Source organism: Macaca nemestrina, chromosome 4 (assembly GCF_043159975.1).
Source record: "Macaca nemestrina isolate mMacNem1 chromosome 4, mMacNem.hap1, whole genome shotgun sequence".
Taxonomy (NCBI): domain Eukaryota; kingdom Metazoa; phylum Chordata; class Mammalia; order Primates; family Cercopithecidae; genus Macaca; species Macaca nemestrina.
The window spans coordinates 118393467-118409168 of NC_092128.1; positions in this window are offsets into that span (position 1 = coordinate 118393467).

Consider the following 15702-nt stretch of genomic DNA (forward strand, 5'->3'; position numbering starts at 1 on the left):
AAAAAAAAAAAAGCTAAATATATTAATATATTTGTGCACCAGCAGGGGTCCAGGAACAAAACTGTATGTGCCATGGGGCTTGGTGCCCTCCCAACATTGGCACAGGACTCAAAGAAGGCTGGTAACTGCTGAGGAAGTGGAGTGTGTGTGCGTGTGTGTGTGTGTGTGTGTGAGAGAGAGAGAGAGAGAGATCGAGAGAGAGAGAGACAGAGACAGGCAAAAATTAGCACTGTTAGCTACCATATGTGACTCTGATAATAATAACCCCTACACCCCTACATTTATTTTCCTTTGTATACTGGTGTATTTGGACAGCACATAGTATCAATCAGGGTTCCACTAGGGAATTAAATAATGTGTGTGTGTTTGTGTGTACCTATATGTATGTATGTGTGTGGGGTGTGTATACACTCCCCCACCCCCCACATACATGAATTAGGTAGCACCTTTGTTGAGGTGGCTGGGCAAGTCTGAATTTCATAAGGCAGATGATCAGGAAGGGTAGATAGGAACTCTCTGGTGCAAACTAAAGCTGCTGTCCACAGGACTTTTTGCTTCTTCAGAGGAATCTCAATTCTGCTGTTAAACTGTTTCAATGGATAGAATCAGGCCCATCAAGATTATCTAGAATAATCTCCCTTACTAAAAGTCAACTGATTATGGACCTTAATCACATCTACAAAATACCTCACAGAAACACCTAGATTAGTGTTTGACTGAATAACTGTGGACTAGAATAGGTGGCCTGGCTAAGTTGACATATGAACTGACCGTCAAAGCTCACAAAACTGAGCTTTGACTTGGATGAACAGCAACTCCCTTATATTGCTAGTAGGAGTATCTGATGGTTTGACCATGTTAAGAAATAGATATTATCCAGTAAAATTGACAATAGCCATATCTCATGACCCAACAATAATCCTAGAAATAGATATTATCCAGTAAAATTAACAATAGCCATATCTCATGACCCAACAATAATCCTAGGATTTCAAAACTTTTTCAAAAATGTTTTCAAAAATTTTCAAAATTTAAAATATTTCAAAAGTTTTCTTGACCATAGCTGATAGCTGAAAACAACAGCAGAATGGATAAGAAATAATGGCATATTTATATAATGAAATAATGTTCATCATACACAAAACAGAAATGGATAACAACCAATATGTACAATAACATATATAATGTTGGAGGAGAGAAGACAGACACAAACAAGTACTGTATGATTTCATTTTCTTAGGTGAAAAAGCAAAACTAAAGCATATTGTCTAGGATTTATAATAAAGAGGTAAACTGTAAAGAAAATCAAGAAGTGAGTTTTAGAAAGTCAGGACTGTGATTGCCTGAACATGAGGATGAATAGGGCTCGATAGGAAGGAGTGTGTCAGGGTACTGGAGCTACACTATTTCGGTTTTGGACCTTGGTTGTAAAAACAAGAGGGTATATTTTACAACAATTTGTCATGTTATACATGTGTGGTTTAGGTTCTCCTCTATATGTGTTATTTTCTTCTTTTTTTTTTTTTTTTTTTTTTTTTTGAGACGGAGTCTCGCTGTGTCTCCCAGGCTGGAGTGCAGTGGCGCGATCTCGGCTCACTGCAAGCTCCGCCCCCTTGGTTCACGCCATTCTCCCGCCTCAGCCTCCCAAGTAGCTGGGACTACAGGCGCCCGCTACCACGCCCGGCTAATTTTTTGTATTTTTAGTAGAGACGGGGTTTCACCGTGTTAGCCAGGATAGTCTCGATCTCCTGACCTCGTGATCCACCCGCCTCGGCCTCCCAAAGTGCTGGGATTACAGGCTTGAGCCACCGCGCCCGGCCTATTTTCTAAATTTAAAAAGTAAAAAAAAAAAAACATGAAAAACAAAACCATAAAACCTTTGTTAAAAAAACATCCAGTTAGTTGAGCAACACAGTCGATGGGGAGTCTCACCAACCAGACATAGCCAGAGATGCAGTCTCCCTTCCAGACAGGCCTGGGATTCCACTCCCTCATGGAGAGATACTCAGGCAACTAGATGGCACTGGTGAGAGTAACATGAGACAAGGCAAGATAGATATTCAGAAAATGTTATGGGCATCATCTACTTTATAAAACTGTGTGCCTCACTTTGGGAAAGTTTGGGCTGCCAGTGGCTCTGGAGTGTTTCCAGGAGAACCATAGCCTTCCATTACTAGGTCTTTTCAGTTTTTGTTTGCTTGGGTTGTTTTGTTTTGTTTTGATTTTAGCAATTCTGGTATGTGAGAGTAAAAAAGAGAGACAAAGGAATGAGAAACAGTTGAAGCAAACAGAGCATGAGCAATGAAATGGCAGATTAATCACTAACATATCAACAATTATCTTAAATATAAGTGGTCTAGATACATGGATCAAAAAAGAGAGATTTGCAGAGTGGATTAAAAAAACAGAAAATTGGCTGGGCACAGTAGTTCACGCCTGTAATCCCAGTACTTTGGGAGGCTGAAGTAGGCAGATCACAAGGTCAGGAGATGGAGACCATCCTGTATAACATGGTGAAACCCCGTCTCAACTAAAAATACAAAAAAATTAGCCGGGTGTGGTGGTGGGTGCCTGTAGTCCCAGCTACTTGGGAGGCTGAGGCAGGAGAATGGTGTGAACCCAGGGGGCAGAGCTTGCAGTGAGCTGAGATTGCGCCACTGCACTCCAGCCTGAGCAGCAGAGTGAGACTCTATCTCAAAAAACAAACAAACAAACAAACATAAAAAACACAAAAACCCAGAAAACTACAACCCAACTATATGCTATTTATAAGAAACTCACTTCACTTATGACATATGAAAATACAAAACGATCATGTACCACATAATAATGTTTCTGTCAATGACAGAGCTCATATACAACTGTGGTCCTATAAGGCTACAATACTGTATTTTTAATTACATTTTCAGTGTTTTTACATGTTTAGATACACTAATACTTACCATTGTGTTATAATTGACTGTGCTATTCAGCATAGTACTATGCTGTACAGGATTGTAGCCTAGGAACAATAGGATATACCATATAACCCAGCCCAGATATGTTAGGTATACCATCTAGGTTTGTAGAAGTACACTCTATGCTGTTTTACAATGAGGAAATCATCTAATTGTCTAATAGTGCATTTCTCAGAATGTATCTCCAGTGCTAATTGAGGAATAACTCTACATCAAAATTTGTGGGATGCAGCTAAAGCAATGCTGAGAGGAAAATCTATGCCCACATTAGAATTGAAGACAGGCTTCAAATCAATATCCTAGGTTGTCACCTCAAAAAACTATACAAAAGTAGCAAAATAAGCCCAGAGAAAGCAGAAAAAAGGAAACAATAAAGCTCAGAGCAGAAATCAATAAAGTTGAAAATAGAAAAACAGTAGAGGAAATCACTGAAACAAAAGTTTGTTCTTGAAAAAAAATCAATATAATCAACAAACCTCTAGCAAGACTGATAAGAATAAAAGAAAGAGGATACATACACCAATATCAATAATGAAATAGGGAATACTACAACAGACATTGCAGTCATTAAAAAGATGGTAGAAAAAAACAGTAGGACCAACTTTACCTTCATAAACTAAGCAATTTATAAGAAATAAATGAATTCTTCAAAAAGCACAAACTACCAAAACTCAACCAAAATGAAATAGACTGCTTGAATTGTTCTATACCTATTTTAAAAGCTGAATTCATAATTCCTCACAACCTGGAGGTTTCCCACATGGTTTCAATGGGGAATTCAACAAAATATGTAAAGAATGAATGCCAATTTTACACAATTTCTTTTAGAAATTAAAGAGGAGAGAACCCTTTTCAACTTATTTCATGAGGCCAGTATTATCTTGATGCCAAAATGAGATGAGCACAGCATAGAGGAGGAAAGCTGCAGACCAATATTTCTTATAAATTTAGATTTTAAAATCTTCAACAAAATATTAGCAAACAGAATTCAAGAATGTGTAAAAATAATTATATCCAATTACCAAGTGAAATCTATTACAGGTCTGCAAGGAGGTTCAACATTCAAAAATCAGTTAGTTTAGTGCAGTTTGCCGTGTAAATATGCTAAAGAAGAAAAATCACATGATTCTAGAAACTGACACAGAGCATTTGGCAAAATTCAGCATCTATGTATGACAAAATCTCCTAACAAATTAGGAATCAAGAAGGACTACCTCAATTTGATAAAGAACATCCACAAAAAGCCCTACAGTTAACATATTTAATAGTGAAAGATGAAATGCTGCTTTCCTTCAACGACCGGAAACAAAGCAAGGATGTCCACTCTCACCCTTCTTATTCAACATAGGATTGGAAGGCCTAGCCACTGAAGCAAGGGAAAAAAACAAAATAAAAGGCATACAGGTGGGAAAGGAAGAAATAAAACTGACTGTATTTGTAAATGAGATAATTGTCCATGTAAGAATTCACACAGAATCTACAAAAACACTCTTAGAACTAATAAGTGAGTCCGGTAATGTTGCAGTTTAAAAGACCCAGACATACAAATAAATCACTCTTCTATATATAACAATGAAGATGTAAGAATTGAAAATTTAAAACACAATGCCATTTATGTTCACTCTAAAGATAATGGACTGCTTTGGTATACACTTAACAATACATGTACAGGATCTGCCTGTTGAAAATTACAAAATGCTGATGAAAAAGTTTTTAAAAGACTTACATATATATAGAGAGACATACTGTGTGGATTAGAAGACTCAACATAGTACACATGTCATTTCTACTGTTAAAGAAAAAATATTATTCACGAAGCTTATTAAAGATAGTAGAGAGGCTTTATTCAGGACTTTTGCTACAGATATAGGCACTGTATAACTGTATACAGCTAGATATATAGGCACTGTTTACTGTATAAACCACTATGATGGGTTTTTACACCACTATGATGGGAGAGAGAGAGATCATGAAAGAACCTTCGCAAAAATTATGACAGTGAGAGAAACCTAATATACCTGACAACATCTTGCTTCTAGTCCCGAGGGCTGACCGTCTTCACTCATTCCTGCACATAGGCCAAGCTAACCGCAGGAGGAATTTAGTTTATAGTTTAAGTCGGAAACAAGGATAATAATAGCACTTCCCTAAAACTAAGCCCCTCCTTGCTCAGGGACTGAAAACGGGTGAAAGTCCATGAGATTAGGATCATGGGAAGAACCTGAACTCTGCTAAAATGTAGGCACAGTTTCTATAATTCTTTACTTCTCAAGAGTCATGTGGCCAGAGGTCACAAGATTGGTGACTTCACCAATTGCTCCTGTAGATAACATCACTATTGTAGAACCTAAGATTGGTTTTTTGAGATGGTTTTCAGATTTTTGCCTTCTGGCAGCCAGCTGACTTCATCTGGAGCCATGACTCAAGGCTCCACCTGGCATGTAGCCCACACGCAGAGGCCGGCTCAGTTTTTCAATCAGCATCACCAATTCCCTAGCCCCCTGCCTACCAAGTTATCTATAAAAACTCGTCTCTGAGTTTTCAGACTGATTTGAGTGATAACCCCAGTCCTTCTGCTCAGTTGCTTTGCTCTAATTCACCTCTTTCTTTACTGCAATACCGTGGTCTCAGTGAACTGGTTTTGTCTGTGCAACAGCTAGGACTAACACATCAGGTGATTACAGCTGGGTTCAATTCCTAATACAAGGATAAGTGGGAATTTACAGCCAAGGAGCTGTACAGGGTCAGTAGACAGAAAATTACTAGGAGGAAACATCTAGGCTAAGGGGATTCTAGCTAAACTGAATCAACCTACTTGCTGAAGACAAGGCAAAGTGATACGGCATCTAGGGCAAATAATTAGAAATTTGATCAGATACCAAGCATAGGGGACTTTTGCTAAATTAACTCAGCAGAATAATTGCTAAAACTCAACTAAGTGGACATAGACTATGGACTAAGGACAGATCAGGTTCTAGTCAGAAAGGGGACTCAGAGGAATCTGACTCAAGCTTGGTCAAAAAAAGAGAGCCTTAGTCACTACCCAAATTGATCTATAGGTTTAATACAATCTCTATCAGAATCCCAGTATGTTTTGTTTTATCTTATTTTTTTGCAGACATAGACGTGTGTTTTCGAAAATTTATGCTAGCTAGGTGTAGTGGCTCACACCTGTAATCCCAGCACTATGAGAGGCTGAGATCGGAGGATCACCTGAGACCAAGAGTTTGAGACCAGTCTGAGAAACATGGTAAAATACTGTCCATATAAAAAATTAAAAAATTAGCTAGGCATGGTGGCACACACCTGTGGTCCCAGCTGCACGTGAGGCTGAAGCAGAGGGATTACTTAAGCCCAGGAAGTGAAGGCTGCAGTGAGCCATGATTGTACTGCTGTACTCCAGTCTGGGAGACAGAGCAAGATCCCGTCTCAAAAAAATAAAAAGAAAAAAGAAAAAAAAAAGTATATGGAAAGGGACAAGCCTTGGAATAGCTTAACATTTTAACAAAGAAGAATCTAACAGGTAAATCACTCTACTCTATATTGAAGTCTAGTACAGTGATGAAAAACGTACAATATCGACAGAAGAGGGATAGACACATACATGATTGGAACAGAATAGAAAACTCACAAACAGACCCACACAAATAAGCTTAACTAAACTCTGACAAAATGCCAAAGCAATTCAATGGAGAAGGAAAGCCTTTTCGATCAATGGTCCTAGAGCAATTGGATATCCATAGGCAAAAAAAAAAAAAAAAAAAAAAAAAAAAAATCTTCACCCAACCGTCACACCTAAAAACAGATCATAAACTTAACTGTAAAGTAGAAAACTATTAAACTTTTAGAAAAAAACATAAAATGAAATTTTCAGGATCTAGGACTAGAAGACAGTCTTGACAACAAAAGCATAATTCACAAAAGTGATAATATATGAATTAAAAATTAAAATAAAATTGAAAATTAAGGCCAGGAACGGTGGCTCATGCCTGTAATTCCAGCACTTTGGGAGGCCGAGGCAGGAAGATCACTTGAGGTCAGGAGTTTAAGACCAGCCTGGTCAACATGGTGAAACCCTGATTCTACTAAAAATATAAAAAGTAGCTGGGCATGGTGGTGGACACCTGTATTCCTAGCTACTCTGGAGGCTGAGGCAGGAGAATAGCTTGAACCCAGGAGGCAGAGGTTGCAGTGAGCCAAGATCACACCACTGCACTGCAACCTGGGCAACATAGCAAGACTCTGTCTCAAAAGAAAAATTGAAAAATTTTAAAAATGCTCTATAACAGCTCAAATATATGAAGAGGATAAAACGACAAGCTAAAAACAGGGAAAAAAATATTTGCAAATGTGTATTCAACAAAAGACTGATATCTAGAATATACAAAGAACACTCAAATCTCAACAAGAATAACAACAACAACAACAACAGAAAACCCAAACCATTCAATTAGAAAATGGGGAAAAGACACGAACAAATATTTCACCAACGCAGATACACAGATGTCAATAAGCATCACAAGATGCTCAACACTGGCCTGGTGCAGTGGCTTAAGCCTGTAATCCAAGCACTTTGGGAGGTCGAGGTGGGTGGATCACGAGGTCAGGAGATTGAGACCATCCTGGCTAACACGGTGAAACCCCGTCTCTACTAAAAATACACAAAATTAGCTGGGCATGGTGGCAGGTGCCTGTAGTCCCAGCTACTCGGGAGGCTGAGGCAGGAGAATGACATGAACCCAGGAGGCAGAGCTTGCAGTGAACCAAGATCGTGCCACTGCACTCCAGCCTGGGCGACAGAGCGAGACTCCATCTAAAAGGAAAAAAAAAAAAAAAAAAGTGCTCAATATCATTAGCCACCGGTAAGGGCAAATTAAGACCACAATGAGACATTGAGACATCACTGAACATCTATCAGAATCCCTAACATTTTTAAATATGACAACATTAAATACTGGTGAGGATGCAAAGAACCTGGATCTCTCATAAATTGCTTTTGAGAATGTGAGATGGAGCAAGGACACCCCTCTTAGGGGCCTGCAGGTCCCCCACTCTTCAAGCATAGCAATAAAGGAAAACCCTGAGTTTCTTCAAGGGAAATTCTAGACATGTAGCTAGCCCTGAGAAGTACATAAGCAACCTGATAAGTAAGAAGGTAATAGTAGCTTAGAACAATAGCCGAGGAAGCTAGAATCACAGGATGTTTGGTTCCCCTATAGAAGTTAAAGATAATAGCTTCACATATGTTCCTGAGTTGTTTTTCAGGAATCCAGACCCCTACCAAATGGATCTGCCAGCACATAGACCTCAGATAAGGGGAACTGGGGACTGAACTCTGACTATCATTCTTCATTCTAAATTTCTTCCTGAGGGATCTGGAGGAAGTCACAGCCATGAGCCAGAAGTAACATTCTTTTCTGCTGACCCCAAATTTTAAAACAAAGCTTCTCTTCCCTAGCCAGTTGGAAATCAAAATATCTTTGAATTAACCTGTGACCTGGAAGCCCCCATTTCATAGCCCATCCTTTAGGCCAAAACCAATGTGTGAACTCCATGTACTGATCTAAAATTTTGCCTGTAGCGTGTGCTTTCCTGAAATCACCCTTGCCTTAAAAATCCCTTACCTGGCCGGGTGTGGTGGCTCATGCTTGTAATCCTAGCACTTTGGGAGGCTGAGGCGGGCAGATCACCTGAGGTTAGGAGTTCAAGACCAGCCTGTCCAACATGGTGAAACCCCGTCTCTACTAAAAATACAAAAATTAGTACCACATGGTGGTGGGCGCCTGTAGTATCAGCTACTTGGGAGGCTGAGGCAGGAGAATCGCTTGAACCCGGGAGGCGGAGGCTGCAGTTAGCTGAGATTGCGCCACTGCACTCCATCCTGGGTGACAAAGCGAGACTTTGTCTCAAAACAAAAACAAAAACAAAAACAAACCAAAACAAAACCCTTAGCTGACAGGCATCAAGGAGGTCAGGACTTAAGTGTGAGCTGGCTGATGCTCCTTATTTGGTGCCTACAAACCTCAGTGTGGATAACTGGTCTTCCCATGCCAGGGGAGTGGACTCTAGTTCAGTTAGGTAACAGATATAAAACATTATAGCCACTCTGAAAAACAGTTGGGCAACTTCTTATAGAACTAAACATGCAATTACCATACCACTCAGCAAGTGCACTCTGGGCATTTATCCAAGAAGGAAGAAAAGTTGTTGCTGAGTTGTATGGTAGTTGCATACATGAAATTTCATGCCAGCTTTATTCTTAATAGCCTAATGCTGAAAACATCCTGGATGTCTTTCAACAAGTGAGTCGTTAAACTGTGGCACATCACGCCATGGAATATGGCTCAGCAATAAAAAGGAATGAACTACTGATACACAAACATGGGTGAATGTCTGGGGAGTTATGTGGAGTGAAAAAAGCCAATTTCAAAAGGTTACACACTGTATATTTCCATGTACGTAACATTCATGAAATGGCAACATTTTAGGAATGGAGGACAGATTAGTGGATGCCAGGCTTAGGGTTGGAATGGGTGAAGGGGAATTGGGGTGAGATGGGTGAGCTAAAAAAGGGCAAATGAGGGATCCTGAAACTGCTGAGGACCTTGACTGCGATGGTATCACACTGTGACAGAATTGTATAGAACTAAAGCCAGCACAAAATGAGTACAAGAAAAACAGGAAATCTGAAGATTGGTGGATTACGTTAATGCCATATCCTGGGTGTGACGCCCTCCTGTAGTTTTTCAAGACATTACTTCTGAGGGAAACCAGGTAAGGACTACAAGGGATCCCTCTGTGTTATTCCTTAAAAATTCATAATCAATTAAAATGCAATTTAAAAATTGCAGGGGTCAATGGGCTAGAATTTCAGGGATAGGGCTCTAGAAGAACCGGGGCTCGGGAAGGCTCTCTGGGAGATGACTTTACGTTGAGACCTAAATGAGGAAGGAAGAGAAGATGCCTGCAGGGTGAGTGAACACTGAGTGGAAAGGCCTGGAGCAGCAGCAGGATATGTTCAGAGAGCAGGAAAGGAACCCGTGGGGACAGCTCAAGGCACCTGGATGATCTGACAGCATTTGTCTTCTCACAGACTCCTGGACATTTCCACACCACATGCTTTTTGGCTTCCTAAGTTGGATTATGGCACTTCCAGAAAATGAACAGTGAACCCCTTAGTAATTTAAATAACCATGCCTTTAAGGGTCATCTCTGCCAGGGGTCCCCAATCCCTGGGCTGTGGACCAGAGCCAGTCCATGGCCTGTTAGGAACTGGGCTGCATACCAGGAGGTGAGCAAGCAGGTGAATGAGCAAAGCTTCATCTGTATTTATGGCCATTTTTCATTGCTCATGTTACTGCGTAAGCTCTGCCTCCTGTCAGATCAGGGGCAGCATTAGATTTTCACAGGAGCATGAACACTATTGTGAACTGCACATGTGAGGGATCTAGGCTGTACGTGCCTTATGAAAATCTAACGCCTGATGATCTGTCACTATCTCCCATCACCCCCAGATGGCACTCTCTAGTTGCAGGAGAACGAGCCCAGGGCTCCCATTGATTCTACATGATAATGGATTGCATAATTATTTAATATTTCATTATATATTATAATGTAATAGAAATAAATGTACAATAAATGAACTGTGCTTGAATCACCCTAAAACCATCATCCCCATACTCCCTCGTCTGTAGAAAAAATATCTTCCAAAAAAATTGAGGACTGCTGATCTATGACATCATAGATGTAAGATTTAGCCAATCTGAAGTTTTTTAAAAAGCAGCAATATTGAAGGTATCTCGGGGCACTACTATATGATGAGTGAGAGTTGGTGGGAAGAATCTCACTTTTCATATTTTGTCAAGAATTTGCCAGTTTTAATACATTTTTCCCTGACCCCAACCATCCTGCAGAACCATATTATTTCCCTTGGGTAGATGAGGAGGCTGGCTCAGATGGGTTTTGGTAACTTGCCGAGTCATCAGCTGGGGTGCGGCATGGCCAACAACCCCTGTGTCAAATCTCACGAGGAAAGTGTCTCCATGGGTCATATGGTGTGCTGAGCCCAGTTCAGAAATGAACCCTTATTATTCCCTGGTGGAATTTGTGAAGAATTTCAGTCTGAGATAGTAGTTAAGAGCAAAACCAGTCAGGTAGAAGGCTGCCTGGAAAACTGCAGTGCAAATGGAGCTGTGTGGCAGCGAGGCATGAGACAAGGGTGTTTCCTAGATTAGATGGTTTCAGAGGCCCTGCATGAGAAATGCCACATCCTGCCAGCACCTCCTGTCCTAAAAGTGAAGACCCAGAGGGCAAGAAGCAGTCAGCCATTGGCATCTGTCGGGTAGCTGGCTGTGACTCCTAAGTGTTTTGTGTGAATATCTCATGGCCTGTATCTTTTCTGTAAACATGGCTATGCCTGTGCAGCCTCTGGGCAGCTGGAATCCTGTGGGAATCCTCCGCTTCCTTGGAGGCTAGCCATTGACTGTGAGGACTAAGCTCTGATGTTTTTTTATCTTGGCCAAATTCTTATCTAAGGGCTCTGGGGAGTCATGCCCTACAAACGGGTTTTTGAGATGGGTTTTATTTAACCCTATATATCGTGACTTACTTTCCAACCTGACTCTGGCATAACATTACGAGACAGGGAAGAAAATAAAATTATTTTATCCCAAAACATGTTTCTTTGCCATATCTTGAAATGGCCCTGCAAAGCTGTCCTTTGTGGGGGAAATTTGTATCTGTAAAAAATCTCTATTAACATAGCTAGAGCTTTTTCTTCCAGGCTCTCCCAATTTTAAAGAGATTAAGTGTCTAGCACCTTTTATTAAAGATCTGAATAGGAAACATTTGTCATCTATTGTCTCTAAGGCAGCCACTGTAAGACTTCAAAGAACCTTGGTCTCTACAATCTTTTATCTTAACCTGAACATTTCCTTTCTATCAATCCAGGTCTTTAGACAAACTCAACCAATTGTAAACCAGAAAATGTCTAAATTTACCTATAGCCTTGAATCCCGCCCCCCATCCTGCTTTGAGTTGTCTTGCCTTTCTGGACCAAACCAATGTATTTCTTAAATGTATTTGATTGCTGTCTCATGCATGTATAAAACCAAGCTGCACCCTGATCGCCTTGGGCACATGTTCTCAGGACCTTCTGAGGGCTGTGTCATGGGCTATGGTCACTCAACATTTGGCTTAGAATAAATCTCTTCAAACATTTTACAGAGTTTGACTCTTTTTGCTGACAACTAGGACAAGCAACCTGGGAAAGTGATGGCTTATTAGACTGGACTTGGCTGCCAGGGGAGTGGGCCTGCCACTGTGAGCCTCTCTGAGCTGGGGGTAGGTCAGGAGTCTGGGGTCTGAGTCATGCTGTAGTCTCACCACAGGCCCCAGGTGAATCAGCCTCTGACCTGGGGGCCTGGTTTGGGTTTGTGGTGTCTGAGTCATAGTTTGTGTGACAAAAGTACGTGCTCCGGTGTGGAAAGCAGGCAGAGGCTTTTCCACTCTATTCTATGTCATTGACAGTGAAAACGCTAGCTGTGACCCACCACGTGGGTTTCATGACCCACGGATGGACCAGGCAGCTGTTTAGAAAACACTGCACCTGAACTTCTGCCCTCTCTGAGGGGTGTTCTAGAAATCTGTATGGCTGCTGGGTTGGAAAGAAAAGAGCAATTGCATGAGGAAGAGAAGAAGCCTCAGTTATTATCATCTGAGAAAGAAAACAAACAAACAAACACCAAACACATTTCTTTTCCTGAGGAAGGTGAACCCCTTTAAATTATCAGGCCCAGAGAACATTTAGAAGGGAACAACAGTCATGGCTCACTCTCCCTTCAGCTAAATGGTTACCTCTTGAAGCCACTTGCTATGTGGCTCTAGACTGAGGCCAATTAGTCATAAGATGTCATCCACCCTATAATTCAACACTGTGTAGCCAATCACTAACCAATGTTATTTCCATAAACCAATGAGGATTCCTGACAACTCTGTAATCACCCCATCTCCTGAATTGTTCTTTTATCTTGAAAAATTTGGGCCTCCTTTTTGTTCTTGGAGCACTCCCCAAGGCAACTTGGAAGTGTGTCCTGGGCTACAGTTCTCAATCTGAGCACAAATAAACTCTCTATGTTAATTTTGTCTCATCTTTCTTTTAGGCAGACACATTAGCTTTGGGAGAATTTCAAATAGTTTGAAGTTACTCAGATCTGAGAAATCTCAAGGGCAGTGGGGTGTCACTGCCTGCTGTGGCCTGGCCTTCAGCCTCTCAGCCCCTCCCCTTCCCACCTCTCAGAGCTCAGGGCCAACTGTATTTCTGAAAGAGCCCAAAGGCCTTGTTGAGGAGCAGGGGGAGCCTGGCTGAGCCTGCAAGCCCTGGGTCCCTTCCAGACTTTCTTGCTTCTAGCAGCTGCTGCTCCAGGTGACCATCGGTGGGCTGCATTTGCTCTCTGCTTGCAAACATTGATGACACAGGCATTTTGAGTGTGGTTTAGTAGCGGCCCAACACAATTTTGTTTCCAGTTTGTCACACTGACAGGGTTTTAACCTGACAAATGTTAAACACAAATTATAGGAGGCCATTGTTTTGGATTAAGCTCTTGCACTAGGCCCCAAAAGACAAGACTAAAAATAAAAATAAACATAAAGTCACCCACGTTAAAGTTTCAGTTCACCAAACTATTACTGGAAAGAGGTCCTCCTGATCCTGACCCCTAGAGAAAGTTCTTGGATCTCCTGCAAGAAAGAATTTGGGATGAGTCCACAGAGTAAAGTCAAAGGAAGTTTATTAAGAAAGGAAGGGAATAAAAGAGTGGCTACTCCATAGGCAGAGCAACCCCAAGGGCTGCTGGTGGGTACTTTTTACGATTATTCTTGAATATGTGTTAAGCAAGGGGTGGATTATTCATGAGTTTTCCAAGAAAGGGGCGGGTTATTCGGTTATTCCCTCTTCCCTTTTACAAGGGAAGCCTTAATCCTAAGGGTGGTAGAGCCAGGAAATATGTCAGAAGGAGTCGACTCAGAGACTCTTCATCTTGAATAAGAGATGGGTGAAATGAGACTGAGATCTGCTGGAGTGCATTCCCAGGAGGTTAGGCATCCTTAGTCACAGGATCAAATAGGAGGTTGGCAGGCTGGTATCACAAGACCTTCTGATGAAACAGGATGCAGTAAAGAAGCCAGCGAAACTGGCCAAAACCTGCCGAAAACCAAGATGGTGAGGAAAGCTACCTCTGGTCATCCTCATTGCTCATTATTCACTAATCACAATGCATTCTCATGCTAGACGACACTCCTACCAGCACCATGACAGTATATAAATATCATGGCAACATCTAGAAGTTACTCTATATGTTCTAAAAGGAAGAATTCCTAGAAAACTCATGAATAATCCACCCTTATTTAGTATATGATCAAGAAATAACCATAAAAATAGCCAACCAGCAGCTGGGCGCCGTGGCTCATGCCTGTAATCCCAGCACTTTGGGAGGCTGAAGCGGGCGAATCACAAGGTTAGGAGTTTGAGACAAGCCTGGCCAACATGGTGAAACCCCATCTCTACTAAAAATACAAAAAATTAGTTGGGTGTAGTGGTGGGAGACTGTAATCCCAGCTACTCGGGAGGCTAAGGCAGGAGAATCGCTTGAACCCAGCAGGCGGAGATTGCAGTGAGCTGAGATGGTGCCACTGTACTCCAGCCTGAGCCACAGAGTAAGACTCTGTCTCAAAAAAAAAAAAAAAAAAAAAAAAAAAGGCCAACCAGCACCTCTAGGGGCTGCCCTGCCCATGGAGTTGCCATTCTTTTATTCCTTTACTTTCTCAATAAGCTTTCTTCTTTCACTTTTCTCTGTGGACTCACTCTGGACCCGAATTCTTTCCTGTGCAAGATCCAAGAATATTCTCTTGGGGTCTGGATTGGGACCCTCTTCTGGTAACAAAACTAAAACTAAGTTGTTAATCTACCTTCTGAGAAATCAACAGAGAGAGAGAGAATAGCCAACTTCCTAACCAGGCCAGTTTCAGTCTTCAGTATGAGGCAGGAAAATAGGGTCTGGAGGCAGGGAACATAAGGCCGATTCACACTTCAGCTATGACAGGAAATAGCCTCTGCGTAGGCCAAGTAAATGACTTTGTAACTTTGCGTCATCTCTTTCATTTACATAGCGTGTACCCCAAGCAGAGGATATTGAAACTCCCAAAAATTCTAGAATGGGGTCTTTGAGCCCCTATGCTCAGGCCCATTCCCACACTGTGGAGTGTACTTTCATTTACTTTTTTTTGAGATGGTGTCTCACTCTGTCACCCAAGGTGGAATGCAGTGGCATGATCTCAGCTCACTGCAACCTCTGCCGCGCAGGTTCAAGTGATTCTCCTGCTTCAGCCTCCCAAGTAGCTGAAATTACAGGCACCTGCCACTGTGCCCGGCTATTTTTTTTCTTTTTTTTTTGTACTTTTAATAGAGACGTGGTTTCACTATCTTGGTCAGGCTGGTCTTGAACTCCTGACTTCGTAATCCACCTGCCTCGGCCTCCCAAAGTGCTGGGATTACAGGTGTGGGCCACTGTGCCCGGCCGTGCTTTCATTTTCAATGAAACTCTTCATTCCTTCCTTGCTTAGTTTGTGCGTTTTCTTCAATTCTTTGTTCAAGATGCCAAGAACCTGGACACCCTCCATGGTTAACAAGCCCACATGATAATAAAGTTCCCTCTGCTTTAATTCTTACACACAAAAATAGGTAGCCTGA